The sequence below is a fragment of the Lagopus muta genome, chromosome 4 (assembly GCF_023343835.1).
Source record: "Lagopus muta isolate bLagMut1 chromosome 4, bLagMut1 primary, whole genome shotgun sequence".
NCBI classification, from domain to species: Eukaryota; Metazoa; Chordata; class Aves; order Galliformes; family Phasianidae; genus Lagopus; species Lagopus muta.
The window spans coordinates 54398239-54418770 of record NC_064436.1 but is presented as its reverse complement, the minus strand read 5'-3'; the positions used below and the strand labels follow the sequence as shown (position 1 = coordinate 54418770).

The 20532-nt window shown below is 37.1% G+C and overlaps 1 long non-coding RNA gene across 2 annotated transcripts; it reads left to right on the top strand.

Annotated features, from left to right (window-relative positions):
* The first annotated feature begins 60 nt into the window (after positions 1-60).
* Positions 61-5110, top strand: LOC125691969 (uncharacterized). 2 transcript variants are annotated; one of them, XR_007376379.1, is made up of 4 exons: positions 61-125; positions 624-801; positions 1042-1175; positions 3641-5110. It is a non-coding gene; the product is annotated as an uncharacterized LOC125691969 (long non-coding RNA). The 2 variants fall into 2 exon arrangements; XR_007376378.1 differs by having other exon boundaries at positions 3578-5110.
* The last annotated feature ends 15422 nt before the right edge of the window (positions 5111-20532 follow it).

The window sequence follows — 20532 nt, the reverse complement described above, 5'->3', positions numbered from 1 at the left end:
TGCTCACGTCACTGACTCATTGCTCGCCTCAGGTGGTCAATCAGGGCTTAAGGCTGTGATCAACAGTTCCCATACAGTTACCCACCTTGTTCACTTCTTAACATAATCTTCATTTTTGTGCAGAGGTAACTCAGACAAATCATGGGTTTTTACTAATATTTTCTTCATTAAAAGACTAGAAAATAGAAATAAAAATATATATGTGAGAATATATTAGCTAAATTAGCCTTTACTAGGAGCATATTTCACAAAGAGTGTTCTTCTGTAGTAATCAGACTTCTACCATGTTCTTAGGGAAACTTTCCAACAATTCAGTAAATAATATCATTAATATATTGTTGTCATTGTCCAGCTTTAGCTTTTGTCAGCACAGCTTCACTCCATTGCGCTTGACTGTATCTTGCACTTTACTAAACAAATTTTTCTATCTTTTCTCAATATTTCTAAAATCTTTAAAAGTTTGTTAAAAAAATCATTTTAAAATCCTTTAAAAATAATAGGTGTCTCAAGCATTTAATTTTTCTCATATCTTTACTGTGTGTTTCCATACAATTTTCTGTACTAAACACATCTGCTACTTCCTGAGGATGTTTTATTCTTTTTATTTTTTTTCTTGTTTTCAGATAGAAAACACATTAATTACAGTTAAGAACAGACATCAATAAAAAGTCATTATTCTTATGAAGTTCTTATTACCTGAGTAACAGGCAACAGAATTGACCAAGAAATGCATAAACAAGCATACAGAACAAAGCAGTACATCTTTCAGTGTTGACTGTATCAATCCCGGGTGAGTCCCAGGTACAAAGCCTCATTAATTCTAACTGACGAACAAGAGAAATTAAGGTGATCCTCCATCTCTCATTTCAAGCTAACATCCCTCACCACTCTGTTTTGTCTCCCTGCTTATTATCTATCTGTTATTTTAAGAGGTACTGCTTAATTCATGGTAGAAATATAGCAAAGACTGAATGAATTTTTCAACAGTGAGAAAATGTTGTTACTTTCACTGCAATAGAAACCCCTTGTCTGTCCATTCAGTAGGTCCCTGGCTTTTATGTCGTGTTGTTTTGGACAGTGGCCCAGTCTTGAAGAACTCCAGCTGCAGTGTGGTGGTGATCTGTTCCAAGGAGCTGAAGCATTTGTGAGAATCCAGATTTTGCACATGAGCTCAGGTAACAACAGTTGTGCAGCATATATATATCCATGGGATACTGAAAGCTGTATTTACAGACATTGTACACATATAATATCAGCTGCTACAGAAATACAAGAAGGCATTTGTGAGACATGCTTCCAGAACAGCAACCAGCACCCTGCACAGTTAGCAATTTCATATCTAAGGTAGATTCTGTGCCATGGTTTTATCATAGGCTGAGTACTGGCTGTGTATCTAGTATTTACTGGTCTGCTCCACACAGGTACAGGGCAGGCAGCAAGCATGGTCTTAAGTAGCATTTATCCATTATTTATAAATTTTCAATTGACTGAATTATAGCCTAGAACACAGCTTACAACCATGATAGCAATCCTTCCACAAATCAAGACACAGCCTGCTAATCACAGTTTACCTTTATTCCTTTTGTGTCTCTGAAGATGCTATTAGAAAAACTTTATTCTTCCTTTTCTGTATATGTTCATATCAGAAGCCAAACAAGATCTGAGCTAGCTTTTTCATTCCTAAGCAAAAAGAAACACACAACCTAGCAAAGCTTCCTACTAGGCTACCATCACAAAGTCTTCGACTTGGCAGGAAAAGAGAAATAACAAGAACTGAAGATGCCATTTTTAGGAAACAGATCCAAACCACTTTAAATGTCATTATACAACTCAGTTCATTCACTTTGTTTCCATATGAAATATTTGAACATGTTATTCTCCATCTTATGTGTTTGTGCACTTCTGTATTAGCATCATTAATATGATTCATTATTATTTAACAGCCTAAGCTTGCAGGTATTTTAATGAAATGTCCAATGCCAAAACAACCCTGGGACGTAGCTTGCTTATGCTCCCATCTAACAGATAAGGTCATTTTTATATTTTATTCCCCTATTAATAGAAACTGAAATTGGCCTTCCTGGGTAAAAATTTTCATGTACTATTCTACCCATAATTCATTCACTTCTGCCACATAGCAAAACTTCTAATTAACGAGGCCTCTCAGGGGTCTGGTTAACTTCTACTTGCACTACTGTACTGCTGAAAACCTTAATATGGTCAACAACCCTCTAAAAAGAAGAAGCTTTGCACTTTCTGGAATGAGAGAAGAAATGATTTTGCATGGATCAGTAAAGATAGCAATAATTGCCATAAGGCTTACTGTAATTTATGCAGAAGTTTCTCAATTGCTCATAGTGGACTGTCAGATGTGAGACAGCATGCAAATGGAGCTGATCATAAAAATAATTTCTAGCCTAGGTTCTAAGAACAAAACTCTTGCAACATTCCTTTATGGCTAAGAAATGCAGGAATAGAAAAAACAATGTGATTGCTATGAAAGTAACAGAATTGCATATTATATTATTCATACTCTTTTACAGAGCTGCAGCAAACTAAATAATACAATTTTCCAAGATTTATGCAAAGGACAAAATGTTCATGTATTGCCAACAGTATATTGGTCTTCTTTCAATTTAGGTAACAATTAAAGTCTTGCTTCAAAGGGCCTATCTTTCTCTGTAACCACTTGTGCCTTCAACCACAAAAATACTGAAAAGTTTCTTGTAGTTGTTGGTTGAATGATACATAAGCTTTTTTACATCTGATTAATTTTAAGAAAGCCATGGAAATATATTAGGACTATTTGGAAAAGGAGAAATTAGTAGATGCTATTCTACAAATTTTGCAAAGGAAAATAAATAACGATGACAGCTAATTGTTTAGTTCCTATACTGCGTATCTCAGAAGAGTGTTGTGTATATCACATTGAATACAGCATTTCAAACACTTTCAATCATTTGCTGTCACATTCCCAAGGACATCCAGCTTTCTAAGACAAAGTTCACATAGTTAATTTTGAACACATGGAAATACAGAAGCACATTCTCCCAACATGGCTACCTCATAACTGCATTTGAAATGATCTTCAAATGTGTTTTTAACTGCACTGTGACTCTGTGATTCTATTATGGTTGATTTTTGGGTGGTCCTGTGTTAGCCAGGAGTTGAACTCCATTATCTTTGTGAGTCTGTTCTACTCAGAACATTCTGTTCTATTATTCTATGATTTTACTCATTATTTATCTGTACGCATTAGATGTGGGATTCATCCCACCTAAGTTTAATCACATACGATCTATAATGTCTAATCTAAGCTAGATCTCTAAAGTAATCATCTGAGAAGAAAGATACGAGCTCTCCGAGAAAAGTCTCTTGCTTAGACAGTGTGTGACACGGACATGGGTTTGAAGAGGAAGGAAAAACAGCAAGCAAATATTTTGTATGATCAGGAGTAAAAATTGTATTGATGTTATGTTTGAAAATTTCCTGATTCTACTCCTGATATTTTTATAGCAATGCTGTGGCCTTCTCACAGTCTCAACAAGACAAACGTCTATTTTCTATGTCCTTACAGAACAGACCGCATTTACAAATCTATAAACTCAGTACCTTGCTTTGGAATCTGTGTTCTCCACAGACAAAAAGAGAAAAGAAGATTCCATGTGTGTGCCCTGATTTGCTCTGGATGACTGCAGTGATTCTAGACCTCTAACAACTCAGTGGGATACCTGAACCTGTTGAGAAAAGGCAGATGTTGTCAGTTCTGCTTCTCCTAACAGCACTCTAGTGCACTGTCAAACATGTTCATCAATTAACAAGGAGAATAATACCCCAGATTTTTGTAATGTCCTACTAATGATTAAAATGGTGAATGAAACGATGCTGACTATAAAAAAAGGGGAGAGCTCCACACTGCACATGTGCCAATGTCCTGTATACCTTTTTCTATTAAATCTACATTACTAGCTGGCAGTAGGCATCTGTTTTTCTTTTTCTCTTAGGAAAATACATTGCTGCTTTACCTGTTCTTCATCTTGTTTTATTTTACTTATCTTCAGGAATTATGTCTTGGAGGGATTTTCTGTGCTATTCAGAACTTGACTGCTGAAGATCAGTGGCTTTTACGTTTGCTTGTCAATGGCAGATGTTTGTGTAATCCCATGTTCCATACTCAGAGTGCTGGACGTTACAGCCTTGACATTTGGCCTAAGATTGAGGATTTGCTATTAGTATTTCCCCAGGAAACTGACACTTGATGGACAGTATACATAATCCATGCTCAGATACATTTCTTGGTGAATTGATGTCCTTTGCAAGTCGATGCAGGCAAAGACACAAATGTAGTGGATCACCACCTCTTCCCCACCCACACTCTATTTTAATAAAATGCAACATGCATCGCAGCTTAAGCTATGAAGCATATAAATCTGCAACATGCAGCTTGAAACTTGCTTACAAAACACTATGAGTGCCTTTCACATTTCCCTAGTGTTTATTTACTTATGCAGGAAGCCTAGAAAAGTATTTTGATGTATTGCATGCCATAATTTTTAACATTACTCAAAATGTTTCAAAAGATTTTTAGTGAAAGTTAACCCACATCAATCATAACTGTGACATGAAAAATTACTGACAACCTTTAAATAAAGGAGGAGAGGGAGCAAGGACTCTAATACTCCTGGCTAATGCAGAATTGTTCAAAACATTCAAAGTGTTATGCACATACTCTGTCTACACTCGAACTATATAAAAGGAAGCCAATCATTTATTACCATGGCAAATGTAATTAAAGATCTTTTATCTTTTCAACTTATAGGATCCCGGAATGTGCACTTTATATAGTGAGAATTATATTTAGTAACTATTGTATTAGTAACTATAGTAACTCTTTCTACTTCAGATTAACATGGATTTCAGTGATTACTCCGGGAGCTTTTCAAAGTTAATAAAAAAGTGCATTCAGGCTGTGACTCTGTAAGATGTTTTGCTCCTTCCACACTGTATATCCTCAGAGGAAGATGTACCTGTTCCCAAACAAAAGATGATATTGGAGTAAACAGGCTGACTGGCTTTCCCAGTATTCTTCTTTGGAATGAAAAAAAAACTACGTGTGAAGACTTAATAGTCTCACAGGATTTGAACACATAAAACTTTCTATTTGGTAAGCACAAACAGCACTGCCTCCAGCTCTGTGCCAAAAACTCATTAATGTGCCTACGAAAGATGGCACGTATCCTGTAATTTGTCAGAGAAAAGTAAACTTCATCAAAATTCTAAGAGTTAGGTCATCATGTCAAATTCCCTGGATATATTGAGAGTTTTGGTCAATTTGATGTCCTGGGGCACAGAAAAAACTATGGTTCAAATAAGGAAATGATTATGTACTCTATTATTATGGAAAAAATTTAGACTTGAAGTATTTCAGCTGTACAATCATCCAGACTGGATGCTTTATAAAACCTTGTTATTACAAATCCAGATTATTGCAAAGGCTTGATCCGCAAAGCCTCTTTACATACAGATTTCTGAGGGTTTTTTTTGCAACACATCTAAATCATATCATCTAATTTATTCAAAGTTCTGACTGCACTTCTCAGTCCCTTATAGAATGTCTACAAGTTGTGAATACCATGAAATTTTATGAAAACATTACAGCTACCTGAGGATATAGAAATTGCTCTTCTTGTCCATCTAACTTGTAATTCTGCTCTTGCACTAGTCAGATTCACCCATAAACATCACAGTTTTTAACCATTCAGTTCTATACATCATAAAGAAGTAGAAGGCAATATTCTGCTCATGGCGGTAGCTTTATATGCTTAACTCAAACTTTATCTGTCACATGAACTAGAATTATTTCAATTGAGTTAATAAGAGATCTAGGAGTTGCCAGTGTCCTTGAAACAGTTACCTCACAACAAACTACATTTAATTTAAGGAAAATATTTTCCAGAAAATATGCAGAAAACATGAATACCAATCACAAGTAAGAAACTAAGTGTAATCAAAAGCAGATGCAACAAAACTGCCTACAACATAATTGTAAATTTAGTATCCTTCAGTAGTACTAATGAGAAGCTCAAGACCTATTATGAAACTCTGGTACAACTAGTTAAAAGAAAAACCTTGTGAAGGAGAAGATAGAATTTGTGCATACATGCATTTCTCCTTGTCTTAATTCTCACCAGCAAGTTGGTTTAACTTAACAATAGCTCGTTTCCAATGTCTTAAAAGATTGTTCATCTGTAGAGCTCTCTTTTTTCAAAGGAAATCCAATGATTGATAGTACAGATATTTACAGTTCTCAGTCACTCTTAGAGTTGAGCTCCTTTGCTTTAGAAAACTCTAAAGCATTTCGTGAGTTTTAGTTTTGTGGGAGGTGCTGAAAACATCTCCTCTTCTGCTATTTTTAGTAATTGACTTATAATGGCAGGGTGCACTTCAGGAGAATCTATTGGCCATGTTAGATTATGTCTGACCACTGGACTGATGCTCTAAAGGCTTTAACTCATGGGATCCTGTGTCATAATTCTTCTTCCACTTCATTTACAATACACTTATTTTTAGCATCAATGTGAGACAGACCCAATTATACCTGAAGTTCACTGGCATATAATAACTGTCTGATTTGACTCTTGAGTTATTCTAATAATCATTTTCACATTCTAACATCATTTTCACAATGCTATTTGGTTTTAAATACTCTGGTCCCAAAGTCACATATTTAAAATCATGTGTTTTCAAAAAAGATGCATAAATGACAAAGTCAGGTACCCATTAGTGTTGTGAGGATTATATGGAACCTATGAGGTTATGTTTTAAACAGTTCCATTAATACTTCTGAGTGTTGGGAACAATAATCCAGAATGAACATGTACTGTATACTACTGTGGCTGTGGAAATATGAAAAAGCTGCTTTGAAATTTATTCTTCTTTTCCTAGCAGGACTTGAAGTTACTTTAAGTTAATTTTGCTCCCTCTGTCTGTACATCTTTGTATCTTCATGGGCTCCTGTCTATCTAGAGCAATTCCCAGCCCTTTCACAGCCACGTTCCACTTGACTGAGTTGATCATGCTTTACGCTCAACTGTCTCCAGCTGTAAATAAGACAGAACCTGGAATCCTGTTTTTTATCTGATGTGTTTTCATGCAAACTGTTAGCAACCAGATTTCATTACTGGATCAATGTTTGTCAAACCCTAAGCATCCATCTGAAATCCAGTGTCTTACATATAAGTCTATCAATCTCTGCCTGGATTTCCCAGATAGAAACGTCTTTCTATGTGCAGTAAAGTAAGTTCAGGGACATTTTAAGGTAATTCTGATATTTCCTAGACTGGTTAGATTTATTTTATTGAATATACATAAAGCATATGTGCAGTACAAATACAATTAGTCTCTCTGCAATCCTCTGCAACTTTGCCAATACCTGGTAATGCTATAAGGTTCAGTGTTCCTATGTATACACATGGAACTAACCAGGCTCCTAGATATCAGCAAAACTCAAACATTTACTGCAAAAATGCTGATTGGTAAGGAAATGAAGGTATCCACTAATCAGTTTCATGTTACTACATACGTTTGGTCACAAATATTCACAATGATATGAGGGATTAGGTGTAAAAACAATTGTGTAAAAAAATGAAAAATGTATTTTCATCCATTGCAGGCACGTTTTCTTCCAGTAAGGGATATATCCCAGGAAAATCATAGTAAATCTGTAAATAGTAAAAACATAGTAAATCTGATTAAATAAATTAAAAACAAAACAAAAAAAACACCCTCCAAAGTACTGATATATTCATTTGCCTTCAATCAGGCACGATATTATGGAATTGAACAACCTGCAGAATGGGAATGCACAAGTCATGCTTAAGGTAATACTTACAGATAGCACACGTTACAAGGATGTGCATCCTAAAAATAATTTTAGCCCAGAGCATTTTGGATTTCTTTGGATAGGTTTAACTTTGAAGGACTTAACTAAGCCATATCTAGAACTGTAACTAAAACATCCTTCAGGAAATTAAAATGCAGTACTTCTTTCAGGTTTGGGTGTAAAAGAAAAAACTTCAGTTACATTATTGTCGCAGAACCTCATAGTAAATTTTGACTTGTGAATACTGCTTTCCACTGTACACATATATCCCATTAATGTCAGCAGCACATCAGAGATGAGACCTGCTGTGCATATCTGAGAGGAAAATTTTGTTGTTGTGTCTAAAAGATAAAGAATTGTTTGTGCTGAGATTTGGACATTGTTCCCAGAGCTATATAATTAGTTTTAACTGTTGTAGTTACAATCCTGCCATGGATTTGCATGTGTAACTTTACGTGATTAAAGTGAGATATGAAGAGCAGAAGTGAGTTTTGTGCTATACAGGAAGCAATGTATGAGCTTGTGCCCATTGAAATCACCAAGAGCATTTTCTTCCCTTTGCTGGGTCAGGATTTTCTCCTGTGTTTGGCTGAGTACTCAGTAGATTCTATTCCTTAACCCTTTTCTGCTGGTTGAATAAGATAAAGGATTTTCAAGAAAAAAAATGTAAAAAGAGAGCCCAAATAAATGCATAATTTTTATATCCTACTTCTCCCTGACATAAAAGGAGAAAGAAAGGGTTTGTGCTCCTACCATACTTCTCATTCTAAATCCAATGTAAATACAGAATGAAATGTAAATCCATTGGCTTTTCATGTTGTGAATTTTACAACATTTTTAATATTGATTCAGCTATGTGCAGAAAAGTGTCTTTCATTAAAGAAATCCATAAGCAGTTGAGGAAGGGGTTGAGGTGATGTCTTAGCGTCTGCAAAAGCTTAAACCCCTCTTGTATACAGCCAAGTGCAATCCAGGAGTGGGCAAAGTAACATAAATCACATCCTCCTATGATCTTCAAGATTTTATGACATGCTTACCTTTACTTTTGCAGCTCCTTGGTTATATTTCAATTGAGCTCTCCCTCCCCATGTCACTGTTTTAAGTATTTTTCACTTTTCTAATGTCAAAAGCTCTTCTGTTGAGAGGACTCAACAGGAAGTGGATGCAGGGAGTACAAGCTCTAATGAGATCCTTTAATCCACCCCTAATCCCACTCAATTAAAACTCCATTGATGACAGAAAAATCATTAAGTGCTGAAGAACAGGAAAATGAACGAAAACAACTCTGCATAAGAAATTAGATGCACTGCTTTTAACAGGGATGTCCTGCTCCTTCCTAGCACACCTCCCTTCAGTGCCATTCCTGGAGAGTCAAGCTCTTAACTCTTACAGCTGAGCAGGTAAAAATGTATAATCTAGTTGGCAGTTTAAGTAATGCAGCTCTCACTGCTCAGGGAGAGATACACACGGAATACCTAACATAGCACATTGCACCACAGCTGCGGGAGATGGCAGGAGCTGGAGGCTTATGTGAAGTGTCCGTTCAGAAATTGTTCTGTTCTTCTACAAACTAAAAACATATAGTAGTGCTAAGCTATGCATTCCCTGTCTGTCAATGAATGGCTGCATAACTGTGTATTTTTGTAATTACTTTTCAGAAGGGGAGTTTGCAGATATACGAGAAAAAACACACACACAAAAATTACTGTGTTTGCAAATCTGCCTTAATTGCATTCCTTCCTTTTTTCTACTGTAAAATGCATTTTATTGTCTGATATCTTTACACTTAATACATTCTTTTTTTTTTTTTTTTTTTTACTTTACCTAATGAAATGGGGAGGAAACAAAGCCAAGGAATCAATATTTGGAGGTAGCTGCCTCCTTTCTTTGTGCATCTTCTTCCTCTTATACATTCAGATACCTCTTATGTCATAGGAAATTAGGAGGCACAGTAGAGAATGTAGGAGGAGCTCTTTCTAAAGCAGGTCTAAATGGTATTTTCCGCTGGAAAATCAAGAAGCCAAATGCTGTAAATGCTGAGTATAGTTAATGCGACTTGAAGCAGCATTAAATCCATTTACACCACATGAGCACCCTCTTCCCAGAGTGCACAATGGGTCATGGAGCCAAAAGCAGTACAGGGACCAGCTGGACTTTGTTGCTGGTTCTCGTAGTGGACAGAGGAAAGCCTTTGCAAACAGTCTCTTTGTATGTCCCTGCTGAGAATCTACAGCATTGCAGTCTTGATTTCTCATGGATTCCCAGACTTAATTTTCTTCCTTTCCTGACCTGGCATAGCCTTGGTTTTTGTCTCAAATAATCTCACAGGCATGAGGAGGGCATGAAGTAATTCACAGAAACCTCAGACTCGAGCAGTTGCAGACTTCTCAGATTTATTTGTTTCCCCTCTATGGTTTTACACTGGGAAGGTGTATATGTAGATTTCATCCTTCTTCATCGCTAACTTAAAACAAAAAACAAAAAAAAACAAACAAAACAAAACAAAACAAAACAAAACAAAAAAAACCCACAAGAATGGCCTGGTACTTTTCCAGGCAATCTGTGTGCACCTATAAACTGAAATGAATCTCATAAACATTAACCGTGTTGAAACAAAATGCTCTCTGTGATTGCATTATAAACAACTTAGATGTAAGACACAATTTGTAGACATCTGTAATGTCATTGCACTGCATAGGGAAACCCAGCCTCCACACCTATAATACAGAATTATCAGCACCTTCATCTTTTGCCTTGCACAGAAGCTTTGGAACAGTATGCGTGATGTCCATATGAGACTGCGTGTAACAAGTTCTTCTTCATCAAACAATGCTTGTAGTTCCCTTCTGACCACTTTTACACACATTTTTCATGGTCCTTCTCCCTGTTTCTCCAATACACACTCACTGCTACCTACTGCAAACTGCAGATTGCAGAACTTTCTTGCTACATGCTTAATGTCTTGTTCAACACCTTGTATTCTAATTCCTATTTCATGTCCTGAGGCAGTGCAGTAAAAATAATAACTCACAGGTCCTGACCCTTCAGATACTCCCTCGTACAAATAATACCCACTAAGACCGGTATGCACATCGGAGAGCAGGCTGATGATTTGTACAGCTGGCAAGCAGAGGTGCAGGAGATTCCCTAGAGGTTTCTCTTGATAAACAGGAGAACATTGCCATGCTTCTGCTTACTGGCATTTATTTTGATATAACAAAATGCTTTTGAAAGATATGCACTTTCCACGGATTGAAGTACCTTGCAACCTGCTTACAGATTTCCCTTGGACAGCTCAGATATCACCCTGCTCTCTCCTCGGCCACCAGTCACAGTCAGTGCCAGTCATCAGCTCCAGCAACAAAACTACAGGACGTGCAAATCCTCCACAATTCCTCTGAGTTCTATTCATAGAAATATACTATGATCTACGCTCAGTGGTGCCGGTGCCAGTGATAATTTTAGAGGGAACTTGGCAGGTTTCTTCTGTCTCCTTTTTTGCGCTATTTTGATAAAGGTAGTGTAAGGTCAGAGTCAAGACCTTGCTGAACAATTTCTCTGTCATATTACACTGCAGACTTCTTGTTTTTAGAACTTAGTGCTGTTTCTGAGCAATCCATTAGGACACACACACACTTTATATTGTGCATTGTTAAATTAAAAAAGAAGACAACTGGTTTTTTTTGCAGAACTACATAGTTAGATAGGCCTTATGAATAATATTTTAGATTCTAGCTGATTTTTTGAAAATCATACAGAGAAATAATTCCTCTCATAAGGCAGAGAATACACATGACACTCAAATGGGCATCTGAGATGTTGGGTCCTTTATCAATCCTATTATCAGTCTGCCATTATGACTACCTTAATTGCAAAATCTTACTTAATTCAGGTGAAATAGGGGACTGTGATGCTGCTGCACATGTATCTGCTGCTTTCTGCTTGTTCGTAGTATATGTGTTGTAAAATGTAGCATGAGAAGAGAGAAAAATCCTCAGAGCATGGGGAAAGATCTGTTTCTTCAAGCCTACTCGATGAAAAATAAATTGTGTTAAAAACAAAATAGGTACGAACTTCTTGCATGGAAAAAAAAATTGACAGCTGCAATTCACAAAGTCACAACTAAATGTTATCAGTTTGGAGAGAAATATTGAAATCAGGGTTACTAAGGGGATGTTTCATAAGGAAATATCACTTAAAATGCTTCTTTGAATTACTGTATAATTTCATTGTTTTGAAATTTTTCATTTTGTTTGGACTTGAAACATCAGAATTTGGTGGAGAGAAGCAAAAAAAAAAAAAAAAAAGAACACCAGCAGGCCTTGGGAATTCTTTCTCCACTGCAATTTGGAAAAGCTATTCTCTTTCCTTTTTTCTTCTTTTGGCATTCACTTGGGTTTTTTTGTTTGTTTGGTTGGGTTTTTTTTTTGAGAGAAAATTAATTCAGATCAAAACTTTTGTGCAGAAAAAAATGAAACTTAGAAAAAAAAACTTTTATAAAATAGATTTTTAACACTTTTTTCTGTATAAAAAATTGTATTTACTACTAATAGGATTTTAATGGTGCCCAGCTTGTAAGAAAAAAAGTTACAATCATCTTCCCAATATGTACTACAAAGAATAAGAAAAAAAATGACAAAATCATATGTATATAAAACTACATTTTTTAGACAAAGAATAGCTGCATTATTTGATCTTATGGATTGTTGCAGCTTGCCTCTTTAGGAGTTGCTGAATGACAACTTAATTTGCAAGTGGGAGAGCAAAGACTATAATGTGATAATTTATCTCCAAATGAAGGCAGAGCAGGAGCACGCACAGAATGAATCAGCCCCTTTCACAGACTGGTATTGAAAATAGTCTTTTAGTAAAAAGTATTTTAGTATTAAAAAAAAAAAAAAAAAAAAAAAAAAAAAGTAGCTTGCTAAAATAATTCCCCTTGTCCTCATAATGGGCTTTTTTTTTTACATGGGAAAGTAATATACCACTTTAAACATATTTGATAGGACAGGACATGGGTTTGTTTGAAAGGAGCAGGGGATATTTTAATATGCAAGTCTAATGGCGTATTGGGTTTTTAAGAACCAGGATGATCTATAATGTATCCTAAATTGAGACTACATATTGTGGTATTCAGAAACATGTTGTGTCTTGTTAAATTTTCTCTGTAATACAGAACAAGAACACAATAGCTTCAGTAAATCAAACTAAAATGAATGATTAAGTACCTGATTTAATACTGTGTATTAATTTCGGTTCAGATGGTCCTTGCTTTGTTGTATAATACAATTACACACAAGACTACATCATTTGCATGCTATAGCAAGGTGCATTATAAAAGTAATCTTAAATTATGAAGAACTGAAAGGGAATGATTGTTAGAATACAGTGCCCATATATCAAAGACAAGCCTTTACTGAGGGGACTCCTTGAATCTTATTTAAGAGCATGTACTTTGTTGCCTTAGCAATTCTTCCTTTTTCCTAAAATCCAATCACAGTGCCATCCCTTCAAGGTTTCTAGAGGCTTAGCCATTACTGCTCCTCCTGTAAACTGTCAGTAACCTCTTACTTAGCAAGTTTTACATTTTCCTGCATCTATCTCAAAACTACAGATGTACTGTATCACATCTTTCCAAAGAATTCATAGCTAAAAGGGGAATTTCTTTCTAAATTACTGCTTTAAAATACTGAAGATCTATCTGTTTCTCTTTGGGGCCCTGTTGTCTTCATTTAAGTGATTATTCCACATCTCCAAGCTTGTATCCTGGCGGCTAGTTGCTCCTTGCTCCATCTGAAATCCACAGCTGGCTTGGGAAGCAAGATAAACAGCTCACTGGGAAACACATAGTGCATTAGTTATATTGGGTGTAAATAAAAACAAAAAGACTGATTAGTGCATAGGTGACATTCTGAGAGCCACTGTACCACATGGAGCTCAAGTCAGGTCTATGATGCTGCCTCCCTCAGTCCTGTGCTTCTGTGTATGACTGGCAAGAAAAGGGCAAAGAATCAAACACAGTAGCCATCAAGAAAAGCTTCACTACTGCTGAAAGGAGGCCAGTCTGTGGTTTTTCTAGCCAAAACACTTTTGCTTGTGCATGACACAGCTCTTTCAAGCTCTATCTTTCTTTTCCCAGTGCTGAGAAAGCCCATATACCAAAGCACCTTTTCTTCAAGAGTGAAAAGGATCTTCCTGAAGCCTAAAGGTCTATTCAGGATCTCGAGGAACAGCCGTTCAGCTTGGTAAGAACTGCTGCTCTCCACCTGTCAGCTCAGCATGGGCCTTGAGATCTTCCTCCAGATACAATGGAAAAGCAAATGCATTGGTTGTCAAGCCAAGAAGAGGAAGGGCCTTACCAATCCATCCTGAGTGCATGGAAAGTAAGTTAGTGCATGTGTGCCTATGTCTGTGTGCAAGAGAAAAGTTTGAATGTGTGTGCTACTGTGAGCAGCTGAGTGATGCACATTGGTACAAGCCATTGTACACTGATAGATAATGGACAAATACTGTAGGTTACCACTTAGGAAAGTGTTGTAGGGAAAGACATAAGGTGACCACAGACATATACTGTCATGTCTTAGCCCACGTAAATCTTAATTATTTTGCTACTCAGTTACGAACAGTTTTATTCAGAGCTGTACTGATCAGAAGTAAATTCATGTCCACTTCTCCCTCTGTACATAACTGCCTCACTGTCCTCTCAGGAAAGTCATATTCCACAAGCATCACAGAAAGGAGAACAAATTTGTATTCATGAGAATAGAGGTTTTGTCATACAAGGGGAGAACACTGTTTTCATGTTCTCTAATGTTCTCCTTCCTATGAACACAAACACAATAACATGAAAACAATGATGTCTTATCTCAACTGTTGACTGTTTTATAATAGAGATGACAATCTTCTCCTGACCCCCACAGATCATCAGCTTAAGCTCTGAAGCAAGAGGCCTCATTACCCTTGTAACTCTTTAGTAGGAAGGCTGCAAAACTTAAATGTTGTTCCTGACACCTAATCCCTTTTTAATCCTCCCAAAGGGCTTACTTCAGCAATTTCCATGGCACTGATTCCACCACTGATTAGTGGCACACTGCATGGAATTTCTTCCTCTCTGCCTTGCAGACACTGATTCTCACTTGCTGCTCTCCGATTTACAAATGGGGGGAAGGAGGTCTCTGATTTGTGGAGATCTCTTGATCCTACTGTGTTCAATAGGCTCAGCACCCCGTAGCTCCGATCTGTAAATCAGACTCTAAGTGGAATGTCCATTGCTCTATAAAATATTAATAGCCTGTAATTGGGGCATAAATTGTAAGAAATGCAACAGTTTCTCCAATCAGCATACACTTTTAGAATTCATCTGCAACTATTCATAGACGGACACACTTAGATGTCTCTTGCATTCTCTATATATGAACCTGTGTTTGTGTAATGACAATTATTAAAGAAATAATATCTAGTAGTGGATTCTAAAGAGTCTATTTCATGGAAGCAGCTACATCCCTATAAGGAAACAGCCAATTTGACTTACAGAAAACTTTTTCTCATTAGCTTGTTACCAATTGTTCTTGCTTGAGAAATTTTGTTTGTTCTCATCAACGTGACTTTGAAATGAGACTAAAGGGAAAGAAGCTGGCTGGCACAGAAACTCTTACAAAGTCTTCACAGCACAAACTTCAAAAAGAATCTGCACTGATAAGAGTTAGCAGTTGAGTTGAATGATTTCCTAGAGATGTCAAGTGTCCAAAATAACAAATTTAAACATTGTGCTTTAAAAATATTTAAGACACACACCATTAAAACCATGTGATGAATTTGACCTTGATGTGGGTTTTTAATTAGGCTTATTCCACATAACTTTTGCTTAAGTTGAACCTTATTTCACTACTTGTTAACCTCTCCATTACATAATTGTCTGTGCTAGTACTCATCGCGTCTCCTAACTTAATAATACCCGTGAATTCAATCAGCATGATACCTTTCCACTCCCACATCTCTAATAAAAATGTTATATGAGTCTATATCCAGCAAAGATCCTTGTATCATGCTTTTTGAAACCTCCTACACTGTAATCTTTCATGACATTTCAGAAAAAGGCTGCATGCTTCTCTTTACTGGAAAACCAGTCTGGAGATATATGTGAGTAAATGCATTAACTAACCTGTATTAAGGAGGGAAGAAACAAGAGTTAGAACCAGTTTCCTTTCTTTTTCTGACTTATATAAATAAGCCTGTTCTTATTTATGTGCATTTTTCAGCCCTAGTTTTCTTGTACTCAGTTTCCAATAAACTCACCAGCAATACTTTAGACTCTTTGTTTCTCTTATGTTTATACATTAATCATTTTATGTGACAATGGGAAATATCTGAGCAACAACAAAAGCAGACTGTAAAGCAACTACGGTAAGCATAAAGGACCAAATTCTGACCCAGTTATGTTAATAAGCTGGTTATTTCTGTTCTGCAGGACTCCCTTTGAGTTCAGCACGCTAACTAGAGACTTCAGTAGGAGAATAAATGGTAGAAAGCTTCTCTTGGTTCGTGTGAGCCTCTATGAGCATATGTACAAGACACTTAGCAATTAGGAATGATGCTGGAGAGAACTGGCAATACCTCAAAAGCCTTGTGTGAGTAGTGCTGTCCAAAGGCAGAGAGCAGGCTCCATCTCTGAAGGCATAACTCCTGGGAATTGAATGGCTCAGGCTAAAGCTGCCCGCCTTCTCTGAGAGTCTCTAAAGAAAATGTTAGGTGAACATGACCTGCCTCCCCAGGGATGTGCCTGTTCCTCTGGGGAGACAGGGATCTGTCTGGGGAAGTAAGCCACCCTGTGTGCCCCAGCAGGGGGGACTCATCCCCTCTCCTCAACAGTGAGATAAAATCCATCAGTCATTTTAAATGTGTCATACACAGAGCTCTAGTCTATAGCATTTGAATAAACAGTGTGATACTGGTTTTGTATTATTTTTCTTTCATCTACCAAATAGTCTCTCTTACGCAGCCCAATACTACAGTAATGGGCTCTGGATAATAACTTAAACAGAGTTAGTCTTTAACCATATTGCGGTATTTGTCCTTACAACATAACAGCACTGTGGTGTTTTACAGCAAAATATGAGAGAACAAGTGATAATGAACAAATATGGTTGCATCATGTTGGGAAACAATAGGCTAAGTGCCAATTTTCAGGCACTTCTAAGTGATATCCTTGTGTTCATACTATTAGTTCAACCAACATTACTCTGCTTCATACTAAAATAATAACAAGAACTGAACCGTTTGTTCAGCCTGGCTGTTGGAAAAGGAAAACGACGTTGCGTGTAGAACTGCAGGAAATTATGTTGACTGATAACAAATATAATTATTTCCGAATTATTATGATTGTGTCACAATCATTCCAGGAATGCAAAAGATTTTTTTTCTCCACTCCTCCCTTCCCCCCCTCCCCCTCCTCCCCCCTTCTAGTATAACTCCTTATCTGCCCTCTTTGTTTTTACCTTCTGCAGCAGTTGCAACATTGGCATGGTGCCCCAGCACATGAAAGCTATAGTATTGTGGATTATCGGAGTTTTGCCTGGAATAAGATGGATGCAGAAATACTCTGTTTAACAAAGGCCCTGCTTTATCTTTGCCCAGACTTCTCTCTCTTGCTCTTTGAAGCCTCGGTTGGGTATACTGTGTCACAGGGCAGCATAAAGAGCAGCTAATTTCTAAGAGGGCTCGCAGGCTGCAAAACAGTTTGTTCTTCAGAAACAATATGCATCAAACAGAAAATACATCCGATGTCATTGTGAAAAGGTTAGCAATTAGGTGCCGAGGTGTTGGTTGGCAGTAAGAAACAGTGGATAAAATGGATTCTAGCAGGAATGGGAATGAAAAAGAAGCCGTGATTGAAGAAGGTCCCCAAATAGGTAAGATATTAAAGAATATTAAAGCTAATACGGTACATTATAGAGCAACTGAAGAAAAAGGAGATGGATTGTGAAAATTAGACCTAGATGAGAAGAAAAGTAATGAAAAAAGTGCTAAATTAGAATTGATTGACAACAGCCTGTTAAGTAATATCGAAAAAAGTTAACTGAAATGGGGAAATAGTCCAGCAGCTGGATTCTAGTTTAGCATGAATTACCCATGGGAAACCATTTGGATGAGAAGAAAGCATCACCTGAGGCTACTCTGGCTCTGTCCATGGGGAGAAGGTGGCAGCTTCAGCTGCTAAAGCTCAGAATGGAAAAAGCCCCCAGCCTGCTGCTCTCTTATTATATTTCAGGAGCACCTGGACTTGCTAGAAGACCCTGCAACACATCAAAAGATGAAAAGGTATCCAAAAAACTGTCAATAAACTTTTGATAATGTTCATTTGCAGCAGCTAAGTGGCCAAGAATAGGACAGGTTTACAGAGAATAATTACAGAGTATGTGAAAGCAGAACACAGGCTTCAGTACGGAAAAGATCATTAGTCAGTAGCAGAGGCCAATGTCGCGTGAAGTGACAGTTCTAGTGGTCCCTAGCTACACTTTTGTTGGGCTACGAGCCATGAGAGCAGGGTTATGGAAGGCAGAGGTGCGTGTGTGACTGCCCTGCTGGCAGTCGGCTGCTGGCACCATGGCTGGTCACACAGAACAAGTCTGTGAAACAAGTCTGTGAAAGAGGCAGTCATGACTGTCTGCTGCGCAACGTGCGCAGTCACATCCCATCAGAGGTGTCTAATGCCCTAATGATGTCTGCAGATCTTACTGACTGTGCACAAGTGTAAAGACTGTTTTTGTCTGTCATTCTGATGCTTAGGATACGTTTTAGAATATAGAGATCTTGCAGCACATGAGATGAACACAGTGTCTACAATATGTATGTGCTGTTGGAAGGTAAGTAACATGAAATATTCTCTAACATGTAAATTGTTTTCCTCCAGCAAGTGATGTATTAGAACTACTTAGGCTGCAATCTGTCAGAAAAGAAATTATCACAGGATCTTTTGTAAGGAAACTGTTTATAAGAAGCATTCAAGGAGACTTGTCATGAAGTCTTCAAATAACATTGTCTTAAAACAATGAAAATGGAAAAGAAGAAGCTTGAGACAACCAAAATCTGGAAGTTTATCTTGATAGATAAACTACTGTTACTAGCTAAATATTAAGCCAGCTAATGTTTAATTTCACTAACCTTGAGTAAAGGCCTGTGAAAGAGGTACAATCAGACAATAGACACAAAAAAAGAGATAAGGAAAAATGTAAAAAGATTATCAAGGAGGAGGGCTAGTGGAGGATTTTGTCTACTAAAAAAAAAAAAAAAAAGTTATTCTTAATGTGGAGAATCAGACATGAAAGAAAGGATACTGGAAAACGCTGAATATGAGAGATCTAAGCTTTACAAACGTATTACCCAAAAGAACTCATTAATATATATTTAAATATAAATATACATACATATATATGCATTTTGCAGAGATGTGAAAAGCTTAATATCTTGAATCATATTCTAATCGCACTTTCCCTTTCTGAAATATGTATGCCTTGATGTTGGCAATGGGATTACACTATTTTTGTTCTATTTATCTATACTGCATAAAACCATGTTAGATATATAGTATGTTACATCCAAAGCTTTGATACACAGGAACGCTTCCTCTTTTAAATTATTATCTTTCCTTTTTATTCATCAGGAGACTCATCACAGCTACCTGCCTCTGAGAGACCAGATTTACGCCTAGCATCTTTATGCTTTATACTGATGTCACAGGCAATTCAAAGGGGCTAAAGTGGCCATCTGCCTATAAGCACCTGACAATATGCTGTTGTAAAGAGCAGAGAACAAAAAGAAACATTCTAGACTCCATCAAAGCAGTAGAGTATGGTAGAGCAGAGCCTTCTCCAGGCTGGGACTGCATTGCTGGCTACTAGCAAAAGCTCCGACCTACGAGAGCAGCACAAGCATAAGAACATAAGCAGTTAAACTTGGGTTTTGATTTACTTTGATTGCTTGGGTTTCTTACAGGTGAGTTTTAACCTTAATTGACTCTTCTATCTGGTTCAAGACCTAACATAGGCATACATGCTGACAGTGGAACAGGGAGAGGGCATGGAGTAGGAATGAGCAGCCCAGAGAGGCACGACTTTCACTGACTTTCCTGGTTCCAACTGCATGGGAAATCCTGGCCTCAGAAGCAGCTGGCATCTGGGAGCACTGTGCAGAGAGGCTGCAAGAAATCATTCCTGTTCTTATATTGCTGCATAGAGCCAGAGCACATTCTGCCACATGCACATATCAGAGCATTATAAATAATGCATTCTTTGAATCTTGTTACCAAAACAAACATGCCATTGTTAAGACACCCTGCCAGCATCTGTGTGTTGTTACTACTAAAAATATTCCTTGGACCTTAAAGTTTCATCTGTCAGCCTTACAAAGCAAAAGGTAAAGATATCAGACAACTAGTTAGGAACAAAACTTCAGTGGAAACTTCAGGACAAAACACACTTAAGCAATTTATTTGTTCAAATTTTCCTTTTCTTGTATTTCAGTTTGTTTCGCTATTAGCCCACTGGCTGGTAATAACTTCCCATGTGCTCATTGGAAGATGGATGTGTTTTATTTCACTGTTTAAGTCCCAGAAATCTTCCCTATTTCAACCACATATGAAGATAAAATATATT